Source organism: Hemiscyllium ocellatum, unplaced genomic scaffold (assembly GCF_020745735.1).
Source record: "Hemiscyllium ocellatum isolate sHemOce1 unplaced genomic scaffold, sHemOce1.pat.X.cur. scaffold_2347_pat_ctg1, whole genome shotgun sequence".
NCBI classification, from domain to species: Eukaryota; Metazoa; Chordata; class Chondrichthyes; order Orectolobiformes; family Hemiscylliidae; genus Hemiscyllium; species Hemiscyllium ocellatum.
This window is the reverse complement of record NW_026868057.1, coordinates 42,501-68,717: the sequence shown is the minus strand read 5'-3', so window position 1 is coordinate 68,717 and position 26,217 is coordinate 42,501. Positions and strand designations below refer to the sequence as shown.

At 51.4% G+C, this 26,217-nt stretch overlaps 1 long non-coding RNA gene across 1 annotated transcript in view; it reads left to right on the top strand.

Moving 5' to 3' along the window:
• The first annotated feature begins 16,408 nt into the window (after nt 1-16,408).
• Nucleotides 16,409-26,217, top strand: part of LOC132811718 (uncharacterized) — a 38,858-nt gene continuing 29,049 nt past the window's right edge. The window contains exon 1 of the long non-coding RNA XR_009643369.1: nt 16,409-16,491. This is a non-coding gene — a long non-coding RNA (uncharacterized LOC132811718). The remainder of the gene's footprint in view (nt 16,492-26,217) is intronic.

The following is a 26,217-nucleotide window of genomic DNA, read 5'->3' as shown; positions in this document are numbered from 1 at the left end:
TGAAAATAGTTACTAAAACTGACATTGTTAACAATTCCCCTTTCTCTGCAAATTAAATATCCTCGAAACAAATTTGCAGCTGGTCAAAATCACTACTTAACCTTCTCACCTCCAAGGACAATGATCTGTGCTTCTGCTAGCTCTCCACAAAAGAGGAACACATCTTATTTTCATTTATTAGTGTCATAGAGATGTACAGTCCATGACACCGAGGAATCCTCAACAAATGGAGCCCCATTTGCCAGCAATTGGTCCGTAGCATTCCAAACTTACTATTCATGTACCCAATCACATGCCTTTCAAATGTTGAAATTTTATCAGCCTCCACTACATCATCTGACAGCTCATTCCACGCACACACCACACACAGCTTGAAAACTTTGCCCCTTAGATCCATTTTAAATCTTTGCCCTCTCAACGCATGCTCATGTGATCTTGTTTTGAACCCACCTAACCTGGGGGGAAAAGACCCTGGCTTTTCACCTTATCCACACCCCTCATGATATTATAAGTGTCCATGAAGTCACCTCTCAGTCTTCAACTTTCTAGGGAAATTACCCCTGGCCTATTCAGCCCCACCCTGTAGCCCAAATCCTCCAACCCTAGCAAAGTCTTTGTAAATCTTGTCTGAACTCTTTCAAGATTCACAACATCCTTTCCAGACAGGGAATTTCAAACTTAAAACAGAATTCCCAAAATGTCTTAAGCAATGCCCTGTCCAGTCACTATTTGACGTCCCAGCTTCTGTAATCAACGCATTGACCAATAAATATAAGCATATGAAACATTACCTTCACTAGTCTGCCTACCTGCGACTCTACTTTCAAGGAACAACGAACCTGCACTCCATGGTCTCTATGTTCAGCAACACTCCCCAGGACTTTACCATTAAGTGTATAAGTCCTGCTCTGATTTGCCTTTCCAAAATCCAACAGCTCACATTTGTCGAGATTGAACCCAGTCTGCCATTCCTCGTCCAAATAGCCCATCTGATCAAGATCCTGTTGCATTCTAAACTAACCTTCTTCATTGTCCACTGCACCTCCAATTTTGGTGTCTTCTGTAAACTCAATATCCATTTCTGCAGCACACTGCTGCCCACAGGCCTCCAGTCCACCCTCCACCTCCTGCCTTCAAGCCAGTTTTGTATCCAAATGGCTTACATTTATATAAATTAAACCCTATCTGCCACTCCGCAGCCCATTGGCCCATCTGATCAATATCCCATTGTATTCTGATACAACCTTTATCACTGACCACAATACCAACAATTTTGGTGTCACCTGCAAACTTAGGAACTGTACCGCCTCTATTCACACCCAAATCATTTAAATGAATGACGAAACAAATCCAGAGAAAGAAAAATATCCATTTCCCTGGGTGTGAATGTGCCCTGTGTAAATCCTGCCCCATGACTCTCTATCAGGGAGAGCTGCACATACTCCCCTCTGAACTTTGCCCCCTACAAAGATGGCGGCCGCACGTTGTCCCGAATAAATATGGTGGCACTTACTCGAGTCAATCGCGAGATGAGGTATTTTCCCGTTTACTGCAAAAACGAGACTGTAAGTTTCAAATTTGTCTTTTCCGATGTGTACCAAATGTTTGTAAAACCTCTCAGCCCATACCCACTTCCTGCTGTTTATTCCTTTCCTTACCGACAGCTCTCCGCCCGCACAGCCGCGCTGACCGCGAGGATGATCACGTGGTATAGGCAAGTCCCGCCTCTCATTCGCTCTGATTGGTCGGAGGGCTAACTGCCCGCCAGGTCCTTCAGCCCCGCCCCTGTTCTTCCATTGGTTCGCCCCTGACATCAATCATCCTGGGACTATTGTTGGCTGGAGCATGCGCACTGCTTCGTGGCTTTTGTTGCTGTTCATAAGTTACATGAGGGACAAAGTTAAAAACACACAACCACCTGATGAAGCAGCAGCAGCGCTAGTGCTTCCAAATAAACCTGTTGGACTATAACATGGTGTTCTGGGAATTTTAATTTTGTCCATCCCAATCCAACACCAGCACCTCCAAGTCTCGAGTGAGTGAGGAATGTATAACATAAGAACTAGGAACAGGAGAAGGTCATCCTGCCCTTTGAGCTTGCTCTGCCATTCAATAAGATCATGTCTGATCATTTCGTGGACGCAGAACCATTTACCCAAGTTCTCACTGTATTCCTTAATTAATTATTTATTTTTTTAAAAAGCTACCTTAGCTTTTAAAACGTTTACTGAACTAGCATCAACTACTTCCCTGCGCAATGAATTCCATTGAGGTTAAGAAGTTCCTTCTCAATTCAGTCCTAAATTTGCTGCCTCTAATCTTGAGTTGATGCCCTCTTGTTCTAGATTCACCTGCCAGTGGAAACATCCTCTCTACTTCTATTTTATCCATTTCATTCATTATTTTATATGTTTCCATTCTTCTGAATTCCAATGAGTATTATCCCAATCTACTCAGTCTCAGCCTCATCTCTGAAATCAACCTTGTTAACCTCCTCTACACCCCCTCTAGTACCAGTACATCCTTTCTCCACGAAGGAGATAAAAACTACATGGAGTATTCCCGGTGTGGCCTCACCAGCACCCAATACAGCTGGAACATAGACTCGGCTTTTAAACACAATCCCTTCAGCAATGAAGGACAAAATTCCATTTGCTTTCTGAATTGATTGTTATACCTGGTGACCAACCTTCATGCAGAAGGATATTCCGGTGTCTCTGCAAAGCAAAAATGCAACTTATAAAAATTCAAGTAATAATTTCTTTTTTAATGTTACTCCAACCAAACAGTATGACTTTACATTTATGAACATTATATTACATATGACCGATCATTGCTCACTCTCTCACTGTATCTATGTTACTCTGGAAAGTTTCACAGTCCTCCGCAAACATTGTCCTGCTACTCATCTTAGTCTCATATGCAAACTTTGACACCCTACATGTGGTCCCCAACTCCAAATCATCTGTATCAATTCTAAATAATCGCAGTCCCAACAGTGATCCCTGAGGCACACTACTAGTCACTGATTGCCAACCAGATCCCCACACTTTGCTTCCTGTTAGTCAACCAATCTTGTATCCATGCTAATTCTCTACTCCTAACACCATGCACCCTTATATTATGCAACAGCCTCTTGCACAGCACCTTGCTGAAGGCCTTCTGGAAATCCAGGTACACCGCATCCACTGGGTCTCCGTTGTCGACCTTGCTCGAAATGTCTTCATAGAATTCCAAAAGATTTGCCAAGCATGACCTGCACTTTGGGACAATTTCTATCAAGTCCCTCCTATTTCTTCCCTGATAATAGACCCAAGCATCTTTCCCACTACAGAGAAGATGCGAACTGGGGTATAATTCCCCATTTTTGTCCACCTCCTTTTTAAAATAGTGGTGTCACTTTTGCTGCTTTCCAATCTGCTGGGACTGCTACAATGTCCAGTGAATTTTGGAAAATTACTGTCAGTGCATTTACTATTTCTCCTGGCACCTCTTTTAGTACCCTGGGATACATTCTGTCAGGGCCAGGAGAATTTTCTATTATTAGCTCAATTACCTACAACAGTCCAACACTTGCTGTTCTATAATAATGATAGTTTCCAAATCCTCAGTTACCTTTGTTTCTTTGTTAATTACTGGCAAGATATTAGTATCCTTCACTGTGATGTCCCATCACTAAATGCTCCTTCTCTTTTTCCAAAGGACCGACATTTACTTTAGCCACTGTTTTCTCATTATGTATGTTAATATAAACTTTTGCTATCTGTCTTTATAGTCTATGCTAGTTTATTTTTCTCATGTTTTACCTTACATTTCTTTATAGCTCTTCTGTGGCTTTCTGTTGTCCTATAAAGTTTTCCCAGTTCTAGTTTCATGCTGGTTTTGGCCACTTTGTATGGCTTTCAATTTGATCACTTTCCTTAGATACCCATTACAGAGAACACATTTTCTTACAGTCCTTCGCTTTGACTGGAATATCCCTTTGCTGAGGACTTTGTAAAATGTCTTTGAAAATCTTTTACTGCTCATCCACTGTCCCACCATAAAATCTTTGTTTCCAATCTACGTTATCCAGGTTCTCCCTCATTCTATTGTAGTTCCCCATGACCAAGCACAGGACCCAGGTATTAGGTTTTATCTTCACACTCTCCATATGTATTAAATTCAACCATATAGTGATCACTTCTTCCGAGAGGATCCCTAACTCTGAGATCACTAATTATTCCTGTCTCATTGTACAGGGCCAGATCTTGGATAGCTTACACCCTTGTAGATCCATTTCATACTGTTCAAGTAAAATATCAAGATACACTTAATGAACTCCTCAAAGCTACCCTGACTGAGCTGGTTTGACCAATCTATATGCAGATTAAAATCACCCATGATAATAACCATACCATTTTTACAGGCATTAGTTATTTCTTTGTTTATTGCCCATCCCAATGTGATGTTCTTATTTGGTGGCTTATACACAGCACCTATCAGTGACTTCCTTGTTAGAATTTTGAATGCATCATTCCTGTTTCTCCTAATGTACGGCAAAAACAACAACTACTTGCATCGTAAGGAATCTTTCACAATGGCAAATCTCCTAAGGTGCTTCATGGATGAGCAAAACATTGATTAAGGAGAATGATTTTCAAAAAAATCTGAAAGGAGGATAGAAAAGTTTAGGGAGGCTATTTGACAGACTTCTGCTCTTGACTTCTGCTTGTGATGCAGGTAGGGTGGGTTGGAAAGGGAACATGCAAAAAGGAAACGGAGGAGTGCAGGCAGTGTATAAGGTCTCAAGGACAGAGGAGATTCCAGACTGAGTCTGTCTGTGTCATAGAGAGTATGGCTGCCTCATGGAGTTTGAAGCACAGCAATGGGTCCATGCAAGTCATATTAGTCAATGACATTATAACGGTGGCTGAGAGTACTTTTGATGAGGACTCTATGACTGAGGTAGTGTGGGCTGAGGTTAGAAAGAGGAGAGGAGAGGTCACACTGCTTGGAGTTTTTTAAATAGGCCTCCACAGGGTTCCAGGGAAGTGGAATAGAGGATTAGCAAAATTATTCTGGGTAAGAGCAAAAGTACCAGGGTGGGCATTATGGGGGACTTTAGCTTCCCCAACATTGACTGGGAATGCTATAACTCTAGTACATTGGATGATCAATTTTTGTCCAGTACATACAGGAGGGTTTCCTGACACAGTGTGTCGAAGGCCAATAAGAGGGGAGGCCACATTGGATTTGGTGCTTGGTAATGAACCAGACCAGGTGTTTGATTTAGTTTCAGGTGAGCACTTTGGAGAGAATGACCATAATTCAGATATATTTAGTTTAGCAATGGAAAGGGACAGGTACATGCCACAGGGCAAGAGTTATCAATGAGGCAAGGACAATTATAATGCAATTACGCAGGAATTAGGATGCATAGAATGGGGTAGCAAAATGCTGGGGATGCAGACAATGAAAATGTGGAGCTGGTTTAAGGAAGAGATATTGCATGTCCTTGATAGGTATGTCCCTGTCAGGCAGGGAGGAAGTGATAAGGTAAGGGAACCGTGGCTTATTACAGAAATTGCATCACTTGTTAAGAAGAAGAAGGAAGCTTATGTGTTGATGAGACAAGATGGTTCAGATGAGGAGATGGAGAGTTACAGATCAGATAGGAAGGATTTAAAGAGAGAGTTACGAAGAGCAAAGAGAGGACATGATCAGTATTTAGCAAACATAATAAAGGAGAACCCTAAAGTTTTCTATAGGTATGTGAGGAATAAAATGATGATTAGGGTAGGAATAGGTCCAATCAAAGACAGAATGGGAAGTTGAGTGTGTACTCTGTGGAGATTGGAGAGGTGCTAATGAACATTTCTCATCGGTTTTCACTCAGGGAAAGGAGAATATTGTAGAGGAGAAGAACATGGTATGAGATATTAGACTAGAAAGGATCGAGATTAGTTAGAAACAGGTGTTATCAATTCTAGAAAGAGTGAAAGTAGACAAGCCCCTTGGGTCGGATGGGATTTATCCGAGGATTCTCTGGGAAGCTAGGGAGGAGATAGCAGAGCATTTGGCTTTCATATTTGAGTCGTCATTGTCTACAGGTTTGGTACCAGAGGACTGGAGGATTGCAAATGTTGTACCCTTGTTCAAGAAGGGCAATAGAGATGATCCAGGTAATTATACACCAGTGAGCCTGACTCTGTTGTAGGAAAGGTTTTGGAAAGGATTATAAGAGATAAGATTTATAATCATCTTGCAAACATCAATTTGATTTCAGATAATCCACATGGCTTCGTTAAGGGCAGGTTATGTCTCGCAAACCTCATTGAGTTTTTTTGAGAAGGTGACCAAGCATGTAGATGAGGGTAGGGCAGTTGACGTGGTATACATGGACTTCAGTAAAGCCTTTGATAAGGTTCCACATGATAGGCTGTTAGAGAAAATGCAGAGGCATGGAAATGAGGGTGATTTAGCAGTTTGGATTAGAAACTGGCTTTCTAAAGGAAGGCAGCGAGTGGTGGTTGATGGAAAATATTTAACTGGAGTCCAGTTACTAGTGGTGTGCCACAAAAATCTGTTTTGGGACCACTGCTGTTTGTCATTTTTAGAAATGACTTAGACGCAGGCATAGGTCGATGGATTAGTAAATTTGCTGATGACTCTAAAGTCGGTGGAGTAGTGGACAGTGTGGAAGTGTGTTACAGATTGCAGGGGGACTTGGATAAACTGCAGAATTGGGCTGAGAGGTGGCAAATGGAGTTCAATGCAGCTAAATGTGAGGTGATGCATTTTGAGAAGAATAACAGGAAGGCAGAGTACTAGGTCAATGGAAAGATTCTTGGCAGTGTGGATGTGCAGAGGGATGTCAGAGTCCATGTACCTAGATCCCTGAAAGTTGCCACCCAGGTGGATAGTACTGTTAAGGCGGCATACGGTGTGTTAGGTTTCATTCATAGAGTAATTGAGTTCCAGAGCCGCAATATCATACTGGAAAGCATTGGTGCGGCCATACTTGGAATATTGTGTGCAGTTCTGGTGCCCATATTTCGGGACAGACATGAAGGAATTGGAAAAGTTGCAGAGGAGATTAACCAGGATATTGCCTAGTCTAGAGGGAAGGCCTTATCAGGAAAGGCTGAGAGACTTGAACCTGTTCTCCTTGGCAAGAAGGCTGAGAGGAGATTTGATAGAAACATACAAGATGATCAGAGGCTTAGATAGGGTAGACAGTGGAAGGGTTTTTCTAGGATGACGATGTCAGTATGCACGAGGGGGCATAACTACAAATGAGGAGTGACAGATTTAAGACAGATGTCAGAGGCAGGTTCTTTACTCAGAGAGTGGTAAGGTTGTGGAACGTACTACCTGCTAATGTAGACAACTCAGCCACATCAGGAAGATTTAAACAATCCTTAGATAAAGACATGGGTGATTTTGGGATAGTGTAGGGGGACGAGCTGAGAATCAGTTCACAGGTCGGCGCGACATCATGGACTGAAGGGCCTGTACTGCGCTGTATTGTTCTATGTCTATCGTGCTACAAGAGATTTCCGCTGTCTTAAACAGAATGACAGATCTTGTATGTTGGCTTACGAAATGTCACTGATCTCTACCAAAAATGTACGAGGTCAAGTTAGGGCAATATTAAGTAGGGGAACATGTAACTCCATACAAAACCCTGCTTCTTCTCACCTATTTTTACCTCCAAAACTGAGGGGAAGCACCTATGTATCCCAGCACCACAATTTGCCCCACAATCGTGGTATCTGGCTGTGCACAAGGTGGAGTGGAATAGTCTGTACTGGGACCCATTGGGCCCTGAAACACTTGGTAAAGACTAAAATCATCTGAGCATTGAGAACCCCACCACATTGTAAGCATTTTCTATTGTTTTTACTCGGTTCCTGACTTCCCTTGTTTTTCCGAATGAACCTGTTTAAAGTTGTTATTAGACACACCTGCACTCGCCGCGAATTGAACCCAGCCTCCAAGATTCGGGATATTTTCACCGCATCACAAGACATCGTCTCTAACTTCCCTTGTCCCTTAAAGTTTCTGGTGCGTAGCTGCTGAGTCACGCCCGAATCAACTTTGCAAATAGGACGAAGGGGCGGTACTGAGTGAGTGAGGAGCGGGGCCAAAGCATTCTCGTGAGTGAACGCTTCAGGATTGGTCAGAAAGCAAACTGTTTTGCAGGATTGATCGTTTTCACTACATAGTGGAGTGTTAAACCTCTGTCATAAATCAATGTGAGATTTTAAGAAATAGTTGTGATGTAAATCTGATAACGTACATATTTTCAATTGATTTGCACAAATTGAGTAAGAAACTTCTTTTCCAACTCAGAACGACTGGTAATTTACATACTTGTCCAGTATGGTTGAGTTGCACCGAACAATCTATTTGAATACTAGACAACTCTATGTCTGGAAGTCGACAGAACTGTTGTTAATGACAAATATTTCACCCATGATTCTATGCAGTAATGAATAATCTGTATAAACCCACCGGAAACCTCAGACGCACGCGCAGTTTGGTTTCTATGTGGAGCATGCGCAGTGTCACATTGATCAGGACAAAGAGAGAGAGACATGGAGCTGCTTTCTCCGGCAGAGGCTGTGATAGGATTCAGAGAGCGGCGCTCAGAGCCGGTGTGTGGGAGCCTCGCTGGTAGAAAGGAGCGGAGAGAATTCACAAGTCCCGGCTAGAGGTAAAAAAAAACCCGAGAAAGATCCTCCAGGCCCGGGGAAGGAGGTGGCGGTCTCTGATCAGGGTCACGGCCGCCATTTGTTTGAGGGAAGAGGGAGAGCTCCAGGCTGCCATCTTGAGAAGGTCAAGGTGCAGGAGGGCGGGGCTATCGGGGTCTGTAGAACAATCAGAGGAAAGGGAAGCCCCATTGTTATTGATGAAGTCCATGAACACAGCGTCACTGGGCGGTCCCGCAGGAATCTCCTCTCTCAGTCCCTGCTGTGATGTTTCACCCAATCAGAACCAGCAGCTCTCCTCCTCTCTCAGCTCCCCTTCTGTCCTTCCTGCAGCATCTGTCCCCTGGGGCATTGAGCTGCCTGTCCTGTCCCTCCCTCAGCTGTTGTTCTGTAATACCTGTGATATCCCAATCTCATCTTAGATTACTTCACTAAAGACAGGGATGCACCCGATGGATTTCTCTTAACATCGGCAATTGTTTAATACTCACAGGTTTTCAATTACATTGTTTTTGAAGCAGTTATTTCACATTCAATCATTTGCAATGGTGGGATTTGGACCTGTGTCCAGAGAACACTTGCTGAGTTTCTGGATAAATTATCACATAATAATGCTCCAAGGCCATCACTTCACCTGCTCACAGTTTGTATATTCCAGTGCAACATGAATCAAAACCCTTTCTTCCTGCACATTTGTTTGACCCAGCGCTCTGGTGATGTGACTCAGTACCTCTCCATGTGGTGTCCCTCACTGTGTGGGTCGAATTGCTGCCTCTGTCAGCGTCTCTCACTTTTGAAGCTACTCCAGATCATGAGGCAACAGAATTCTCCACTCCAGAGAGATGAGGCAGCACAGGTCAGGAATGGAGACTGGGATTTTCCAGATGTCTGTGGGGTCAGTGCCATTCTATATGTGTCACCCTCCAAGCATTAGTCTAATTTCCCATTCTGCCTATTTCTGTGTCTTCTACAGGTACTCATGGAGTTCCTGACTCAATAGATTTGCCAAATGCTGGTTGGGACGATGGTTGGTCAGCCAGAAAGACAAAGTCAGGGAGTCTTCAATCAATCCTGCTGCCAGGTAAGATCATTCCAGTGCACAGAGCCGAAAGTAGTCAGAGGGATCCAAACATCAACTAACAAGACATAACATAGAGAAAGTGCTGGTGGGTGGGGGGGGGGGGGGGCAGCACAGTTCAGACACAACCCAGGCTCAATCACCACGCCTGCTGCAAGCTTTCTTGTAATGAGACAGCATCGGGAGTTCCCAGTAATCAGTCCAGGCCTGTGCTTTCTTAGGGAGCAACAGAACAACAGAGGGGAAAGCAGGCCTCCCATGAGACGGTGGTAATGCTGCCTGGGATCTTTCTGTTCCCTATTCCGTCTCCAACACTGTATCAATAGCTTGTATTGAGGACCAGTGTCTTCAATCATTCTAACTCCTATAACAGTTCCTATCTCTGTCATCTCCTCCCCTCTCACCAATTATTTCACATATTTGAAAACTCCAGTCCAGATGACCATCCTTATCGCTGTAACTTGCTTCAGTCTCTACAACATGCCTTGTCTCGATAGTCTTCTCCTCCAATAACTGCAGACGTCGGGTCTGTTTCTGAGCGGCATGATTCTTCGGCCGAGGTTTCCGAAATGGAATGAGTTGCATTTGCTTGTGTTTGGCTCATATCCCTTCAAACCTTCTCCTCTCCATGTACCTGCCCAAGTGTCTTTTCCATGTTGTAATTGTACTTATTTTTACCATTTCCTCTGGCAGTCCATTCCGTCTATGCACATCCTCTGTGGATAATGTTGCCCCTCAGCTCCCTCTGTAAATCCTTGCTCTCTCACCTCACCCTTATGCCTCTAGCTTTGGACTCCCCTACCCTTGGCTATTCACCTTACTTAGGCCCTACATTGTTTCATAAACCTTTATAAGGGCACCCCGTGGCCTCCTCTGCCCAGGAGAAATATTGACGACAGTGTTACCAACATCTCCAACTCATGTACTCAATACTCTGACCAATGAAGACAAGTGCGCCAATTGCCGCTTACAACACTCTGTCCACCTGTGATGCCAGTCGAAGGAACAATGTAACTGCACTCCTTTTCTACAACACTGCCCAGGGCCCAACCATTAACTGTGTTAGTACTCCCTGGTTTGTCTGAACTAAATCCAACACCTGAATTAAATTCCATCTTTCATTCCTTGGCCCACTGGCCCAGTTGATTAACATCCCCTTCGATAACTATATTCCCTGCCCACTCTTCCACAAATCTTGGTATGCACAAACATACTAACTTTTCACTCAGATTGTTTATTAAATGGTGCACAACAGTGGCCCCAGCACCAATCCTTACAGCACACTGCTGGTCAGAGTCCCCAGTTTAAACAACAACCCTCTCCCACCACCCTCTGTCTCCCACTGTCATCCTATTTTGTATCCAGTTGGCAAGCTCTCCCTGATCCTTTGTTATCTACCGTTACTAACCAATGGATCATGCTTCACCCTGAACAGGGGTTTGTGGAAGCCAGAAACAACGTCAGTTACTCTGCCTTCGTCTCTCTTTTTGGTCACATCTTGAGGAAACTCCAGTCAAGTTTGTGAGACATGTTACCCCATGTACAAAGCCATGCTGGCTGTCTGTAATAAGGCCTACCTCTCAGAATGACCTCCAACAACTGACCCACCCTGATGTCTCGCTCATCAGTCTGTAGTTCCCTGGCTTCCTCTTGCAGCCTTTCTTAATTAATGACACAACATTATAATCATAGTCAGAGAGTCATAGCACACTGTTCGGTTCACACTAACCATACTCTAAAACGGATCTCGTCCCACTTGCCTGTTCCTGGATCACATCCTTTCAAACCTTTCCTATTCCTGCTCTAATCCAAATGTCTTTTAAACATTGTAATTTTCCGCACATTCACCCCTTCCTTGGGAAGTTCATTCCACACACAACCCATCCTCTGTGTAACAATGTGCTCCTCATGTCTTTTTTTTATATGTCTCTCTCTCCTCTAAACTTAAAAATGTAATGCCTTGCCTTGGAACTCCCCTGACCATGGGAAAAGACAACTCCCATTAACCCTATCTATCCTCCTCATGATTTTATAAACATCTATGAGGTCATCTGTCAACATTCAGGTTTCAGTGAAAAGTACCAACCTATCCAGCCTTTCTTTATACTGAAGCCTTTCATACCCAGCAACGTCCCAGTAAATCTCCTCCCAACCCTTTCCTGCTTAATAATATCCTTCCTATAACTGGTCGACCAGAACTGGACACAGCATTCCAGAAGAGGACTCACCAGTGGCCTGTATAATCTCGGTGTGACTTCCAACTCCTATATCCAAAGGACTGAGCAATGAAAGCAAATGAGGCAAGCACCTTTTTTTAAACTATCCTGTCTCACCATGTTGCAAATTTCAAAGAATTATGTACCTGAACCCCGGGGTCCCTCTGTTCTACAACACTACTGAAGGTCCTACCATTAATTGTATAAGTCCTGCCCGTGTTTGTTGTACCAAATGCATTCCCTCACATTTATTCACATTGAACTCCATCTACAGTTTTTCAGCCATTCACGCATTTAATCAGGATCCCTTTGTAATCTCAGAAAACCTTCTTCACTGTCCACAACGCCACCCTCCAGTCTATCAGCCTGTCACACATAGCTCTCTATGGTACAAATATCTCTGCTAGAGGCCCTACAATCTCTTCACCAGCTTCCCACAATGTCCTGAGATACATTTGATCAAGTCCTGGGGATTTATCTACCTTTGTGTTTTAAACCCTCCAGCACCTCCTCTTCTATAATGTGGACTCATTTCAAGGCGTTGAGTCATAGAGATGTACAGCACGGAAACAGGCCCTTCAGACCAACTCCTGCATGACGTTTCTAGTCGCATTTGCCACAATTTTGCCAATATCCCTCTAAATCTTTGCTAGTCATACACCCATCCACATACCTGCAAATAGCCTCCCCAGATCTACTTTAAAAATTCCTGTCCAATACTATCTTGCTCCATTGTATAACTTGAACTTGTGAACCAGTCCTGTCCATTTCCATCGCTATTTCAAACTAATACAATTGTGGTGACTTTCCAAAGTGCTCCCCCACTAACAGCTCAGTCCCGTTCCCGACCTTGTTTCCCAAGGGGAGGTCAGGTTTAGCCCCATTCTCCAGTTGGGCCATTGACATAATGACTGAGAGTTTTCAGAACAGACTTAACAAATTCCTTCCATCCACATGCTTAACTTAGTAGCAATCCCAGTCCAGGTTTGGAACAGTTAGGATCCACTATCATTACAACCCTATTATTCTAAGAAGTATCTGAAATCTCCTGACATATTTGCTCCTTCATCTCCCATTGCCTATCGCTGTAGTCCGACCATAGAAAACTAATGGCCATTTTTTATTTCTCAGTTCCACTAATATCGCTTAACTGGGCGATCCTACATGAATACTCCCTCAAGGTACTGCTGGGATTTTCCCCCCCACTCAAAACCACCAGCTCTCCTCCTGTTTTGCCTCCTGTTCTGTCCTTCCTGCAGCATCTGTCCCCTGGAGCATTGAGCTGCTGGTCCTGTTGCTCCCTCAGCTTTGTTTCTGTAATACCTACAACATCCCAGTCCCATGTTCCCATCCATACTCTGGGTTCATCTGCCTTATCTGTCTGGCCCTTTGCATTGAAATAACTGCAGTTTAATCCACCAGTTTTCCCTCACTGTCTGCTATGTTCTTGCCTGCCTTGTCTATTTATATTTCTCCCTTAATCATTTGTACCAGCCTCAAATTTCCTTCTGGCCTTACGACTCTTTGGGGTCACACAGCCCTGCCAGACGAGTTTAAATCCTCTCGAGCAGCTTCAGCAACATTCCCCACCAGGATGTGGATCCCCCTCCTGCTCGCAGTTCAGGTGTATTCCCCACCCTGTCTACCTGTGCTGACACCTTCAGACATCCAGGGACTTGCCCACCAAGGTCCCTGTGTTCCTTAGTACACCAGGAGGACCTACCGATCATGATGTATATCATTCGTTTATGAGACTTCCCACAGTGCATTCCCTCACGGTGATCAGAAGTAAAATCTGTCTGCCATTACTCTGCTCAGTTCATCATCTGATCGATATCAGACCGCAGCCTGAGTCCATCCCCCTCACTATGGACAACACCCTCACCTTTCATGTTATCTACAAACCTACGAATGTTATCTTCTGCTTTCCCATCCGAGTGATTAATGTCCATAATGTCCAGCAATGGCTCCTGCACAGATCCCTGTGGTCCACCCACTGGGCAAAGGCTTTCAATCACAAAACCAACCCTCCACCAATTGTGGAGCCAATTTACCAAACTTACTTTGGATCCCATGGGATCTTCCCTTTTGGACCAGCCTTCTGTGTGGGACCTTGTCAAAGACCTTAATTAACTCCATATAAACCAAATCATCTGCACTGTCCTCATCAATATCAGAGGACAGTCGTCTAGCAGATCCGTACAGACAATCCCGAATGAAACTGCGCAGGTATCCGTTTCTGGCGAATACATTGTAGAGGTGTTCTTCTTCCTCTTTTTGCAGTTCTGGTGTACTGCAGTGTGTTGTGGCCCTTTTGAACCGTGTCTTGATGCAACTTCTTTTGTATGTGTTGGGGTGGTTGCTTTCGTAGTTCAGGACTTGGTCTGTGTGTGTGGCTTTCCTGTATACCTTTGTTGTGAATTCTCCGTTCAGTGTTCTCTGTACCATCATGTCTAGGAATGGGAGTTGGTTGTTCTTTGCTACCTCTCTACTGAATCGGATTCCTGTGAGTGTGGCGTTGATGATCCGGTGTGTGTTCTCTATTTCTGTGTTTTTAATTATTACAAAGGTGTCATCCACATATCTTACCCAGAGTTTGGGTTGAATTTGCGGTAAGACTGTTTGTTCTAACCTTTGCATTACCACTTCTGCGATGAGTCCAGAGATGGGTGAGCCCATGGGTGTGCTGTTGATTTGTTCACATATTTGGTTGTTGAATGTGAAGTGTGTTGTGAGGTACAGATCGGTAGTTTGAGTCTGCAGTCTTTGTTGATAGGTTCCCCGTCTTGTTGTCTGTTCTGTATGTCCAGCAGGTTGGGGGACACACACAGCGAGAGAGGTGAACAGTGCCGTTACATTGAATGAGACCATGGTTTCTTCCTTGTCTATGTTTCTGATGACGTCCAAGAATTCCTGTGTTGACTGTATAGAGTGTCTGGATCCGCTGATCAGGTGTTTCAGTTTCTGTTGTAGTTCTTTAGCCAGTTTGTGTGATGGTGTCCCTGGTAGTGATACTCTGGGTCTGACTGGGGTGTCTGGTTTGTGCATTTTAGGTAGTCCATAGAATTTGAAGGTGTTGTTGCTTTCCGGTTTCATTATCTGTAGGTCAAACCTGGTTATCTGTCTTTTTTATATATAGGTTTCTCAGTGTGTTGTTTATCCTACTGGTGAGCTGCGGGATGGGGTCAAACACCACGCAATTTCATCCACAGATGCCTCAGGGAAAGACAATGGAACGAGGACATGCCACAACCCAAAGGATTAGCCACACTACCGTACATCAACAACATTTCTGAAATGACAGCCAGACTGCTGCGACCACTAGGACTCATAACAGCACACAAACCAACAGCCACTCTCAGACAACAACTCACCAGGACAAAGGACCCGATACCCAGCATGAGCAAAACCAACGTAGTGTACAAAATCCCATGCAAGGACTGCACAAAACACTACATAGGACAACCAGGAAGACAGCTAACGATCCGCATCCAAGTACACCATTTAGCCACGAAACGACACGGCCAGCTATCCTTAGTAGCCACACACTCCAATGACAAGCAACATGAATTCGACTGGGACAACATTACTATTCTAGGACACGTCAAACAGAGAACAACCAGGGAATTCCTAGAGGCATGGCACTCATCCACAGTTTCAATCAACAAACACATCGACCTGGACCCAATATACCGACCAATGCAGCGGACAGCAACTGACAACCGGAAGCGGCAGAGACAAATCACTATAAATGCTTGAGGAAAGATCACAGAAGCGCTTCACAGGAGGCTCCCAAGCACTGAGGATGTCACCTAGACAGGGGACGAAACGTCTGCAACACAAATTCCCAACTCGGCGAACAGAACACAACAACGAGCACCCGAGCTACAAATCTTCTCCCAAACTTTGAAGCCGTTTAGACTCTACAAAGCTCCGTCATGAACAAGCCACCATCTCTCTATTTCTTTTGCCTTCTTCAGTGTCTGCAACTCTTGCTGTGTCTTCCAGTAACGCTCTTTAGTTACTGCAGGTCTGCCTAGCTCCCCAGATAACCTGTTCCATGCCCTACAGCTCCCTCAATCACTGTAACACCCTCTGCTCTGTCTAATCCTCCTATTTCCCACTGTCTTCCAAGCACAACGGCGATCCTGTAAGAGAGCAGTGCGGAATGGGATGTTATAAATCTCAGCTGAGGCTTGATGCCTACCATTACCTGGGAGTCACAAAGAGAAGGAACCCGAGAGAGAGCAGCACAGACTGGGAGAATATAAATCAGCAGCGAGGGTCAAGGCCGACTGGGACTTGGAGTTGGAGAAACAGCAGAGCAGGAGGCTCGAAATCAGCACCGAGTCACAGAGGGAGTGACCATATGAGGGAGCAACTTGGAGCAGGAGCTTGAGGCTGACTCACACCTGGGAGAATATAAATCAGCACTGAGGATCGAGGCCTAGTTGTACCTGGGAGTCACAGAGACCGTGATCCTGTGAGGGAGCAAACTGGAGTGAGAGCTGGACAATTACACGTCCGAGGGGACACATCACTGTGTGTGCACGTGTCCCTCCCTTGTTCTGTGTTTGTGCGTGTGTGTGTATGCGTGTGTGTCCCCTTCCCTCGTTGTGTGCGCGCGTGTCCCTCCCTCACTGTGTGTGTGCGTGTCCCTCCCTCACTGTGTGTGTGTTTGTGTGTGCATATGTCTGCGTGTCACCCTTCCTCACTTTGAGTGTGTGTGTCCCCTCTCCCTTTCTCAGCACATCTCCCACCCTCGCTGTGTCTGTGTGTCTCAACCTCGCTGTGTGTGTGAGTATCCCCCTCCCTCGCTGTGTGTGTGTGTGTCCCCACCACGCTGTGTGTGTGTGTACGTGTGCCTCCCTCGCTGTGTGTGCGTCCCACCCCCTCGCTGTGTGTGTCCCCCCTCGCTGTGTGTGTCCCCCCCCGCTGTGTGTATCCCCCCTCACTCATTGTGTGTGTGTGTGTGTATGCGCGTGTTCCCATCCCTCGCTGTGTGTGTGCGTGTACCCCTCCCTCGCTGTGTGTGTGCGGGTCCCCCCTCCCTCGCTGTGTGTGTGCGGGTCCCCCCTCCCTCGCTGTGTGTGTGCGTGTCCACCCCCCCTCACTGTGTGCGTGAGTATCCCCCTCCATCGCTGTGTGTCTGTCCCTCCCTCGCTGTGTGTGTGTGTGTATGCCTCCTCCCTCGCTGTGTGTGTGCGCATGTCCCTCCCTCGCTGTGTGTGTGTGTCCCTCGCTGCGTGTGTGTCCCCCCTCCCACGCTGTGTGTGTGCACGTGTGCCTCCCTCGCTGTGTGTGCGTCCCACCCCCTCGCTGTGTGTCCCCCCCCTCGCTGTGTGTCCCCCGCCTCGCTGTGTGTCCACCGCCCTCACTGTGTGTATCCCCCTCACTCGTTGTGTGTGTGTGTTTGTGTGTGTGTGCGCGAGTGTGCCCCCTCCCTCGCTGTGTGTGTGTGTGTCCCCCTCCCTCGCTGTGTGTGTGTGTGCGTGTGTGTGTGTGTCCCTCCCTCGCCGTGTGTGTGTGTGCTCGTGTGTCCCCTTCCTCGCTGTGTGTGTGTGTCCCCTTCCTCGCTGTGTGTGTGCGTGTCCCTCCCTCGCTGTGTGCGTGTCCCTCCCTCGCTGTGTGCGTGTCCCTCCCTCGCTGTGTGCGTGTCCCTCCCTCGCTGTGTGCGTGTCCCTCCCTCGCTGTGTGCGTGTCCCCCTCCCACGCTGTGTGTGCACGTGTGCCTCCCTCGCTGTATGTGCGTCCCACCCCCTCGATTTTTGTCCCCCCCTCGCTGTGTGTGCGCGTGTCCCCTCCCTCGCTGTGTGTGTGTGCGTGTCCCCCTCCCTCGCTGTGTGTGCGTGTCCCTCCCTCGCTGTGTGTGCGTGTTCCCCATCCCTCGCTGTGTGTGTGTGTGTGTGTGTGTGTGTGTGTGTCCCTTTCTCGCTGTGAGTGTGTCCCCCCATCCCTCGCTTTTGTGCGTGTCCGCCCCTCGCTGTGAGATTGTGTCCCCATCCCTCACTGTGAGTGTGTCCCCATCCCTCACTGTGAGTGTGTCCCCATCCCTCACTGTGAGTGTGTCCCCATCCCTCACTGTGAGTGTGTCCCCCCTTCGCTGTGAGTGTGTCCCCCTTCGCTGTGAGTGTGTCCCCCCTCGCTGTGTGCGTGTCCACCCTAGCTGTGTGTGCGTGTGTGTGTCCATCCCTCGCTGTGTGTTTGTGTGTCTCCCCTCGCTGTGTGCGTGTCCCCCCCTCGCTGTGTGTGTGTGTGTGTGTGTGTGTGTGTGTGTCTCCCTCCCTCCCTCGCTGTGTGTGCGTATCCGGTCCCTCCCTCGCTTTCCGTGTGCGTGTACCCCCCTCGCTGTGTGCATGTCCCCCCCTCGGTGTGTACGTGTCACCCCCTCCCACGCTGTGTGTGTGTGCGTCCCCCTCCCTCACTGTGTGTGTGTCCCCCTCCCTCGCTGTGTGTGTGTCCCCCTCCCTCGCTGTGTGTGTGTCCCCCTCCCTCGCTGTGTGTGTGCGCATGTCCCTCCCTCGCTCTGTGTGTGTGTGTGTGTCCCTCACTCGCTGTGTGTGTGTCCCCCTCCCTCGCTGTGTGTGTGTGTGTGTGACCCCTCCCTCGCTGTGTGCGCATGTCCGTGTCCCTCCCTTGCTGTGCGTGTGTCCCTCCCTCGCTGTGTGTGTGTCCCTCCCCGTTAGTGTGTGTGTCCCAACCGCTCGCTGTGTGTGTGTGTGTGTGTCCCTTCCTCTCTGTGAGTGTGTCCCCCCATCCCTCGCTGCGTGCGTGACCCCCCCTCGCTGCGTGCGTGACCCCCCTCGCTGCGTGCGTGACCCCCCTCGCTGCGTGCGTGACCCCCCTCGCTGCGAGTGTGTTCCCCCTTCACTGTGAGTGTGTCCCACCTCGCTGTGTGCGTGTCCCCCCCAGCTGTGTGTGTGTGTGTGTGAGTGCGTGTCTCCCCTCGCTGTGAGTGCGTGTCCCCCCTCGCTGTGAGTGCGTGTCCCCCTCGCTGTGTGTGTGTGTCCATCCCTCGCTGTGTGTGTGTGTGTGTGTGTGTGTGTGTGTGTGTGTCTCCCCTCGCTGTGTGTGTGTGTCCCCCCCTCGCTGTGTGTGCGTGTCCCCCCCCTCGCTGTGTGTGCGTGTCCCCCCTCGCTGTGTGTGTGTGTCCATCCCTCGCTGTGCATGTGTGTGTGTGTGTGTGTGTGTGTGTGTGTCTCCCCTCCCTGTGTGTGTGTCTCCCCTCCCTGTGTGTGTGTCTCCCCTCCCTGTGTGCGTGTCCCCCCTCGCTGTGTGTGTGCGTCCAACCCTCGCTGTGTATGTCTGTGCGTGTGTGTGTGTGTGTGTGTGTGTCTCCCTCCCTCGCTCTGTGTGCGTGTCCGGGTCCATCCCTCGCTTTCCGTGTGCGTGTACCCCCCTCGCTGTGTGCGTGTGCCCCCCTCGGTGTGTACATGTCCCCCCTCCCACACTGTGTGTGTGTGTCCCCCCTCGCTGTGTGGGTCCCCCCTCGCTGTGTGTGTCCGCCCCCTCGCTGTGTGTGTGTGCGCATGTCCCTCCCTCGCTGTGTGTGTGTGTGCGCATGTCCCTCCCTCGCTGTGTGTGTCCCCCTCCCTCGCTGTGTGTGTGTGTGTGTGTGTGTGTGTGTGTGTGTGTGTGACCCCTCCCTCGCTGTGTGCGCATGTCCGTGTCCCTCCCTTGCTGTGCGTGTGTGTGTGTGTGTGTCCCTCCCCGTTAGTGTGTGTCCCAACCGCTCGCTGTGTGTGTGTGTGTGTGTGTGTGTGTGTGTCCCTTCCTCGCTGTGAGTGTGTCCCCCATCCCTCGCTGCGTGCGTGACACCCCCTCGCTGCGTGCGTGACACCCCCTCGCTGCGTGCGTGACACCCCCTCGCTGCGTGCGTGACCCCCTCGCTGCGTGCGTGACCCCCCCTCGCTGTGTGCGTGACCCCCCCTCGCTGTGAGTGTGTTCCCCCCTCGCTGTGAGTGTGTTCCCCCCTCGCTGTGAGTGTGTCCCACCTCGCTATGTGCGTGTCCCCCCCAGCTGTGTGTGTGTGTGTGTGTGTCTCCCCTCGCTGTGTGTGCGTGTCCCCCCTCGCTGTGTGTGTGTGTCCATCCCTCGCTGTGCATGTGTGTGTGTGTGTGTGTGTGTGTTTGTGTCTCCCCTCGCTGTGCTTGTCCCCCCCTCGCTGTGTGTGCGTGTCCCCCCTCGCTGTGTGTGTGTGTCCATCCCTCGCTGTGCATGTGTGTGTGTGTGTGTGTGTGTGTGTGTCTCCCCTCCCTGTGTGTGTGTCTCCCCTCCCTGTGTGTGTGTCTCCCCTCCCTGTGTGTGTGTCTCCCCTCCCTGTGTGCGTGTCCCCCCTCGCTGTGTGTGTGCGTCGAACCCTCGCTGTGTGTGTATGTGTGTATGTGTGTGTGTGTGTGTGTCCCTCCCTCGCTCTGTGTGCGTGTCCGGGTCCATCCCTCGCTTTCCGTGTGCGTGTACCCCCCTCGCTGTGTGCGTGTCCCCCCCCTCGGTGTGTACATGTCCCCCCTCCCACACTGTGTGTGTCCCTCCCTCGCTGTGTGTGCGTCCCACCCCTACGCTGTGTGTGTCCCCCCCTCGCTGTGTGTGTCCCCCCCTCGCTGTGTGTGTCCCCCCCTCGCTGTGTGTGTCCCCCCTCGCTGTGTGTGTCCGCCCCCTCGCTGTGTGTGTGTGTGCGCATGTCCATCCCTCGCTGTGTGTTTGTGTGTCTCCCCTCGCTGTGTGCGTGTCCCCCCCTCGCTGTGTGTGTGTGTGTGTGTCTCCCTCCCTCCCTCGCTGTGTGTGCGTATCCGGTCCATCCCTCGCTTTCCGTGTGCGTGTACCCCCCTCGCTGTGTGCATGTCCCCCCCTCGGTGTGTACGTGTCACCCCCTCCCACGCTGTGTGTGTGTGCGTCCCCCTCCCTCACTGTGTGTGCGTCCCCCTCCCTCGCTTTGTGTGTCCCCCTCCCTCGCTGTGTGTGTGTCCCCCTCCCTCGCTGTGTGTGTGTCCCCTCCCTCGCTGTGTGTGTGCGCATGTCCCTCCCTCGCTCTCTGTGTGTGTGTGTGTCCCTCACTCGCTGTGTGTGTGTCCCCCCATCCCTCGCTGTGTGTGTGTGTGCGCATGTCCCTCCCTCGCTGTGTGTGTGTGCGCATGTCCCTCCCTCGCTGTGTGTGTCCCCCTCCCTCGCTGTGTGTGTGTGTGTGTGTGTGACCCCTCCCTCGCTGTGTGCGCATGTCCGTGTCCCTCCCTTGCTGTGCGTGTGTGTGTGTGTGTCCCTCCCCGTTAGTGTGTGTGTCCCAACCGCTCGCTGTGTGTGTGTGTGTGTGAGTGTGTCCCCTCCCTCGCTGCGTGCGTGACACCCCCTCGCTGCGTGCGTGACACCCCCTCGCTGCGTGCGTGACCCCCCTCGCTGCGTGCGTGACCCCCCCTCGCTGTGTGCGTTACCCCCCTCGCTGTGAGTGTGTTCCCCCCTCGCTGTGAGTGTGTCCCCCCTTCACTGTGAGTGTGTCCCACCTCGCTGTGTGCGTGTCCCCCCCCAGCTGTGTGTGTGTGTGTGTGTGTGTGTGTGTGCGTGTCTCCCCTCGCTGTGTGTGCGTGTCCCCCCTCGCTGTGTGTGTGTGTCCATCCCTCGCTGTGCATGTGTGTGTGTGTGTGTGTGTTTGTGTCTCCCCTCGCTGTGCTTGTCCCCCCCTCGCTGTGTGTGCATGTCCCCCCTCGCTGTGTGTGTGTGTCCATCCCTCGCTGTGCATGTGTGTGTGTGTGTGTGTGTGTGTGTGTCTCCCCTCCCTGTGTGTGTGTCTCCCCTCCCTGTGTGTGTGTCTCCCCTCCCTGTGTGCGTGTCCCCCCTCGCTGTGTGTGTGCGTCGAACCCTCGCTGTGTGTGTATGTGTGTATGTGTGTATGTGTGTGTGTGTGTGTGTGTCCCTCCCTCGCTCTGTGTGCGTGTCCGGGTCCATCCCTCGCTTTCCGTGTGCGTGTACCCCCCTCGCTGTGTGCGTGTCCCCCCCCTCGGTGTGTACATGTCCCCCTCCCACACTGTGTGTGTCCCTCCCTCGCTGTGTGTGCGTCCCACCCCTACGCTGTGTGTGTGTCCCCCCCTCGCTGTGTGTGTCCCCCTCGCTGTGTGTGTCCCCCCTCGCTGTGTGTGTCCGCCCCCTCGCTGTGTGTGTGTGTGCGCATGTCCCTCCCTCGCTGTGTGTGTGTGCGCATGTCCCTCCCTCGCTGTGTGTGTCCCCCTCCCTCGCTGTGTGTGTGTGTGTGTGTGTGACCCCTCCCTCGCTGTGTGCGCATGTCCGTGTCCCTCCCTTGCTGTGCGTGTGTGTGTGTGTGTGTCCCTCCCTCGCTGTGTGCGTGTCCCTCCCCGTTGTGTGTGTGTGTCCCAACCCCTCGCTGTGTGTGTGTGTGTGTGTGTCCCTTCCTCGCTGTGAGTGTGTCCCCCATCCCTCGCTGTGTGCGTGACCCCCCTCGCTGTGTGTGTGTCCCCCTCGCTGTGAGTGTGTTCCCCCTCGCTGTGAGTGTGTCCCCCCTTCACTGTGAGTGTGTCCCACCTCGCTGTGTGCGTGTCCCCCCCAGCTGTGTGTGTGTGTGTGCGTGTCTCCCCTCGCTGTGTGTGTGTCCCCCTCCCTCGCTGTGTGTGTGTGTGTGTGTGTGTGTGACCCCTCCCTCGCTGTGTGCGCATGTCCGTGTCCCTCCCTTGCTGTGCGTGTGTCCCTCCCTCGCTGTGTGTGTGTCCCTCCCCGTTAGTGTGTGTGTCCCAACCGCTCGCTGTGTGTGTGTGTGTGTGTCCCTTCCTCTCTGTGAGTGTGTCCCCCATCCCTCGCTGCGTGCGTGACCCCCCCTCGCTGCGTGCGTGACCCCCCTCGCTGCGTGCGTGACCCCCTCGCTGCGAGTGTGTTCCCCCTTCACTGTGAGTGTGTCCCACCTCGCTGTGTGCGTGTCCCCCCCAGCTGTGTGTGTGTGTGTGTGTGTGTGTGTGTGTCCCCTCGCTGTGAGTGCGTGTCCCCCCTCGCTGTGTGTGTGTCCATCCCTCGCTGTGTGTGTGTGTGTGTGTGTGTGTGTGTGTCTCCCCTCGCTGTGTGTGCGTGTCCCCCCCTCGCTGTGTGTGCGTGTCCCCCCCTCGCTGTGTGTGCGTGTCCCCCCCTCGCTGTGTGTGCGTGTCCCCCCTCGCTGTGTGTGTGTGTCCATCCCTCGCTGTGCATGTGTGTGTGTGTGTGTGTGTGTGTGTGTGTGTGTGTGTCTCCCCTCCCTGTGTGTGTGTCTCCCCTCCCTGTGTGTGTGTCTCCCCTCCCTGTGTGCGTGTCCCCCCTCGCTGTGTGTGTGCGTCCAACCCTCGCTGTGTATGTCTGTGCGTGTGTGTGTGTGTGTGTGTGTGTCTCCCTCCCTCGCTCTGTGTGCGTGTCCGGGTCCATCCCTCGCTTTCCGTGTGCGTGTACCCCCCTCGCTGTGTGCGTGTCCCCCCCTCGGTGTGTACATGTCCCCCCTCCCACACTGTGTGTGTGTGTCCCCCCTCGCTGTGTGTGTCCCCCTCGCTGTGTGTGTCCGCGCCCTCGCTGTGTGTGTGTGCGCATGTCCCTCCCTCGCTGTGTGTGTGTGCGCATGTCCCTCCCTCGCTGTGTGTGTCCCCCTCCCTCGCTGTGTGTGTGTGTGTGTGTGTGTGTGTGACCCCTCCCTCGCTGTGTGCGCATGTCCGTGTCCCTCCCTTGCTGTGCGTGGTGTGTGTGTGTGTGTCCCTCCCGTTAGTGTGTGTGTCCCAACCGCTCGCTGTGTGTGTGTGTGTCCCTTCCTCGCTGTGAGTGTGTCCCCCATCCCTCGCTGCGTGCGTGACACTCCCTCGCTGCGTGCGTGACACCCCCTCGCTGCGTGCGTGACCCCCCTCGCTGTGTGCGTGACCCCCCTCGCTGTGTGCGTTACCCCCCTCGCTGTGAGTGTGTTCCCCCCTCGCTGTGAGTGTGTCCCCCCTTCACTGTGAGTGTGTCCCACCTCGCTATGTGCGTGTCCCCCCCAGCTGTGTGTGTGTGTGTGTGTGTGTGTGTGTGTGTGTGTGTCTCCCCTCGCTGTGTGTGCGTGTCCCCCCTCGCTGTGTGTGTGTGTCCATCCCTCGCTGTGCATGTGTGTGTGTGTGTGTGTGTTTGTGTCTCCCCTCGCTGTGCTTGTCCCCCCCTCGCTGTGTGTGCGTGTCCCCCTCGCTGTGTGTGTGTGTCCATCCCTCGCTGTGTGTGTATGTGTGTATGTGTGTATGTGTGTGTGTGTGTGTGTGTCCCTCCCTCGCTCTGTGTGCGTGTCCGGGTCCATCCCTCGCTTTCCGTGTGCGTGTACCCCCCTCGCTGTGTGCGTGTCCCCCCCCTCGGTGTGTACATGTGCCCCCTCCCACACTGTGTGTGTCCCTCCCTCGCTGTGTGTGCGTCCCACCCCTACGCTGTGTGTGTCCCCCCTCGCTGTGTGTGTCCCCCCCTCGCTGTGTGTGTCCCCCCTCGCTGTGTGTGTCCCCCCTCGCTGTGTGTGTCCGCCCCCTCGCTGTGTGTGTGTGTGCGCATGTCCCTCCCTCGCTGTGTGTGTGTGCGCATGTCCCTCCCTCGCTGTGTGTGTCCCCCTCCCTCGCTGTGTGTGTGTGTGTGTGTGTGTGACCCCTCCCTCGCTGTGTGCGCATGTCCGTGTCCCTCCCTTGCTGTGCGTGTGTGTGTGTGTGTGTGTCCCTCCCTCGCTGTGTGCGTGTCCCTCCCCGTTAGTGTGTGTGTGTCCCAACCGCTCGCTGTGTGTGTGTGTCCCTTCCTCGCTGTGAGTGTGTCCCCCCTCCCTCGCTGTGAGTGTGTCCCCCCATCCCTCGCTGTGTGCGTGACCCCCCCTCGCTGTGTGCGTGACCCCCCCTCGCTGTGTGCGTGACCCCCCTCGCTGTGTGCGTGACCCCCCCTCGCTGTGTGCGTGACCCCCTCGCTGTGTGCGTGACCCCCCTCGCTGTGTGCGTGACCCCCCTCGCTGTGTGTGTGTTCCCCCCTCGCTGTGAGTGTGTCCCCCCTTCACTGTGAGTGTGTCCCACCTCGCTGTGTGCGTGTCCCCCCCAGCTGTGTGTGTGTGTGTGCGTGTCTCCCCTCGCTGTGTGTGCGTGTGCCCCCTCGCTGTGTGTGTGTGTCCATCCCTCGCTGTGCATGTGTGTGTGTGTGTGTGTGTGCGTGTGTGTCCATCCCTCGCTGTGCATGTGTGTGTGTGTGTGTGTGTGTGTGTGTGTGTCTCCCCTCCCTGTGTGTGTGTCCCCTCCCTGTGTGTGTGTCCCCCCTCGCTGTGTGTGTGCGTCCAACCCTCGCTGTGTGTGTGTGTGTGTGTGTGTGTGTCTCCCTCCCTCGCTCTGTGTGCGTGTCCGGGTCCATCCCACGCTTTCCGTGTGCGTGTACCCCCCTCGCTGTGTGCGTGTCCCCCTCCATCGCTGTGTATGTGTGTGTGTGTGTGTGTGTCCCATCTTGCTGGGTGTGTCCCCCCTCGCGGTGTGCGCGTGTCCCCCTCCCTCATTGTGTGTGTGTTTGTCCCTCCCTCGCTGTGTGCGTTTCCCTCCCTCACTGTGTATGTGTGCGTGTTCGTCCCTCACTGTGTGTGTGTGTGTGTGTGTGTGTCTGCCCCCGTCCCTCGCTGTGTGTGTGTCCCCCTCTCTCGCTGTCTGCGTGTCCCCTCCTCATTGTGTGCGTGTCTCCCTCGCTGTGTGCGTGTCCCCCTCCCTCGCTGTGTGCGTGTCCCTCCCTGGCTGTGTGTGCGTGTCCCCCCTCCCTCGCTGTGTGTGTGTGTGTGTGTGTGTGTCCCTTTCTCGCTGTGAGTGTGTCCCCCCATCCCTCGCTTTTCTGCGTGTCCCCCCCTCGCTGTGAGTGTGTCCCCCCCTCGCTGTGTGCGTGTCCACCCCAGCTGTGTGTGCGTGTGTGTGTCCATCCCTCGCTGTGTGTGTGTGTGTCTCCCCTCGCTGTGTGCTTGTCCCCCCCTCGCTGTGTGTGTGTGTCTCCCTCCCTCGCTGTGTGTGCGTGTCCGGTCCCTCCCTCGCTTTCCGTGTGCGTGTACCCCCCTCGCTGTGTGCATGTACCCCCATCGCTGTGTGCGTGTTACCCCCTCGGTGTGTACGTGTCCCCCCCCCACGCTGTGTGTGTGTGTGTCCCCCTCCCTCGCTGTGTGTGTGTGTCCCCCTCCCTCGCTGTGTGTGTGTCCCCCTCCCTCGCTGTGTGTGTCCCCCTCCCTCGCTGTGTGTGTCCCCCCTCGCTGTGTGCGTGTCCCCCA